The following is a 3,211-nucleotide window of genomic DNA, read 5'->3' as shown; positions in this document are numbered from 1 at the left end:
TACCGGGCGAGAAACTCAAAAGTAACGCAATAGTTACTTTTACTAGTAACTTTTATTGTGGAGTAAGTCAGTAACTCAGTTACTTTTTGGGAGAAGTAACTAGAAACTATAACTAAATACTTTTTCAAAGGAACGTGCCCAACACTGACCTTAAGTCAATGGTGACTCAAGGTCAGGACTCCAACGTGAAAGGTTGGAAACATTATTTGGGTGTTTCCTCTAGATCAGGGGTCTTTAACGTTTTCTAGGCCCAAACTGATGGCAAGATGGAGCGGGGACCCGCTAGTTATATATATTGTATTGTGTTATATTAAACTAGTCCTATAGTTACTCTATTACAGATGGAGTAATGTAACAAAAGTAATTTTGCACTGGGATTATTAAAGTATTTCTGATTCCTGGTTGATGGGACAGGTGTTGTGAATGAAACGGTGTCCAGCTTGAAAGAGTTGCTGTGTGTCGCTGAATGTGTGCATTGATGACTGAAAGACATCTTCTGCCTCTATTTATCTGTTTACTGCAGTGTGATGAATTCATGTTAATGTGGATTTAAAGATATTTCAATTAGTGGAAAGAATTTCAGGGGGGAATTTTAAAAAAAAGTCTATCAACCAAAATTTTTGTACCTCCATGGACACCCTAGGGGTCATAGACCTCTGGTCTAGATGATCATCAGGACTGGTTTTAGAAAGCATAAAAATGTTAATTTATGGAAATTCTTGGGCTTAAATATACAGAAAATAAATCTAAATGTTGGTTTAGTGGCAGAAAGGAGAATTCTGCATAAAGAGGTCAAATATCCAGACAGATTGATGACAGGAGATGATGGACGGCCACAAACATGGTCGAGATTAATTGAATTAGCTGTAAGTAGCTTGGTGTGTCTTTAATTAGTGAACTCCAGCATAGATGAAAGCATTTAGACCTTATTATTGTTTTAAACTAAATGATTGAATCAAATGGTGTGGCTTAATATGCCTTAAGTCACATCAGAAAACCCAGAGTTGGCATTATCCTGCCGCATTATCTCAGGGGTGGCGTTGCAATGCGATGAACCCTGTTCTCCAAAGCTCCTGCCTTGTTGCTTCACCCTGGGTGGGATCAACCTCGACGTCTGATGCTCTTTGTCTCCTTCTGGCTGCAGGCTGAGAAACCAGGCCCGCCTCACGTCAGCTCCGTGACATCAAAGCGACCGTGACACAGCGGCAAACCGCCGATGACTGATGCCTTTTTGTCTTCCTCAGTCAGGACGCATCGCCCGGCCCGCGGACGGCTCTAATCGCATCGACAGGTGACACGTATGTGGGAACCAGAAGATGATGGGGGAGACGAGTCGGATCGTGTGACCTGCGCCTCACATGCCTCCTCCGTGCGCCGTGAGTGTGTGAGGAGTTTCGCTGTGACAACAGATGACATTTAGGAAACAATCTGAGGGGAATCTTGTTAACAAGATTCTGAGGTGACGTGTTTTAAAAAGCCTTTTCACTCCTCCTCTATAAATATCTGTTCCTCCTCTTTAAGTTCGCTTTTCTCTGGAAAACAGCCTCCAACATCTGTTCCTGGTGTCCTTAAAGGCCTCATGGGTCTCTGCTAATCATCCATCATCAGCGCCAAACCAAATAAATATGTTACATTATGTCGCTAAACGTATCGAGCATCAACAGCACACATAAATAAAAATTTAAGTTTCTTATTTATGACTTTTAGAAATGGGGCCATTAAAGTTTGGATACAAAGAGCCGCTTCTGATTTAAAATATCAACAAATCTATTATTAAATCCATCATCCAGACGTCAAAATTTGAAAAATGTCGCATCAGAAATGTCTCATAATAACAATTCTTTTTTTTTGGATGAAGTAATAAAATGTTAACCTTGATTTTAGACATTCAGCTGAGAGGATTTCAACATGACTGATGTCGCATGGAATGACCGAAACGATCGGATAAAAGCTGAGACAAACGCTACATTTATAGATGAGCGTTAAAATTTAATATATGAAACTTGGCACAACTCAGCTGGTTTGGTTTGATGAAGAATCATTGATCCTCTATGGAAATAACCATCAATTAAAAACAGCTTTATTAATATGTATAGCAAGGAATGTGATAATTTATGCATCCCATGATAGCTCAGGCTTTAGCTTTGGTTTTTATACTTTAGCAGATTTAATGCAAAAACAATGTGTTTTATTTTGGTTCTTCATTTCATTTATGGATGGATTTTGACTTAATGAGGGTTTTAAGGGTGTCATAATAATAATAATTGAACTTTATTGATCTCACGTGGGAGAAATTTACCTCTGCATTTAACCCATCCCCTTGGGGAGCAGAGGGCAGCCATTGTGCGGCGCCAAGGGAGCAGTGTGGGGTTAAGGGTCTTTGTTCAGGGACCCACAGCTTTAGAAAAGTAAACATAAAATATGTTGTTAAATTTAAAACTTTGCTACACAGGGAAACAAAAATCAACATCTAGATAAGTCATTTTTTCTTAAAATAATTTCATTTGTTCTTGGAGTAAGGAGGTAAAAGTGACATTTTGCCAATGGAACAAGATAATTTAAATTTAAAATGAGAAAACACAATTCCATTGTCTTATTTCAAGTGCATTTAATCTAAATATCTTATTTTACAAGTAAAAATACTCATTCCATTGGCGAAATCGTCTCATTTACCTACTCAAATTAAGGGTAAGTACACTTAATTTGAAAAAAAATTATATATTTTTAGATTGTTTTTCCAGTGTAAATGGCTTTCAAGAACCTTTTTTAGATTTAATGAAATTATGAAAAACTCAGATCAGAGGAGAGTGGACATTTGGGAAAAAGAGGAAGACTTGCTTTCATTCCCTCTAGAAGCTTCCCTCCCAGTTTGGTTTGCAGGAAGCTGAATTGTATCTGGTTACAATTGCTTTGTTAGACCTTTCAGGGTTTTAACCTTTTTACTTTTTATTTATATATTTATTTGAGTTTTTTCGGCACTAGTGGCTTGTTTTTTCTACAGTAGGCTGATAGGAAAGAGGGTATGAGAGACATGCGTCAAAATACTACAGGTCGGATTCAAACCCGGGTTGGCTGCGTCGAGGGCTAAGGCCTCCATACATGGGTTATGCGTGCTAACCACTGCGCTAATTTTATGCCCACCTTTCTACTTTTGATTTAAAATCACATCTGTATTGTTTTCCCCTCAGCACATTTATACATCCAAATGATC

General features: G+C 38.3%; 1 long non-coding RNA gene across 2 annotated transcripts in view; it reads left to right on the top strand.

Annotated features, from left to right (window-relative positions):
• The window catches only part of LOC107082816, a 90,186-nt gene extending 88,525 nt beyond the window's left edge, over window positions 1-1,661 (top strand). For both annotated transcript variants that reach the window (XR_001481151.1, XR_001481150.1), the window contains exon 3: window positions 1,245-1,661. This is a non-coding gene — a long non-coding RNA (uncharacterized LOC107082816). The remainder of the gene's footprint in view (window positions 1-1,244) is intronic.
• Window positions 1,662-3,211: the final 1,550 nt, after the last annotated feature.

The sequence above is a fragment of the Cyprinodon variegatus genome, unplaced genomic scaffold (genome assembly GCF_000732505.1).
Source record: "Cyprinodon variegatus isolate N-32 unplaced genomic scaffold, C_variegatus-1.0 Scaffold63, whole genome shotgun sequence".
In the NCBI taxonomy this organism is placed as follows: Eukaryota; Metazoa; Chordata; class Actinopteri; order Cyprinodontiformes; family Cyprinodontidae; genus Cyprinodon; species Cyprinodon variegatus.
The sequence above is the reverse complement of the archived record's forward strand: the minus strand, read 5'-3'. Positions and strand labels throughout refer to the sequence as shown.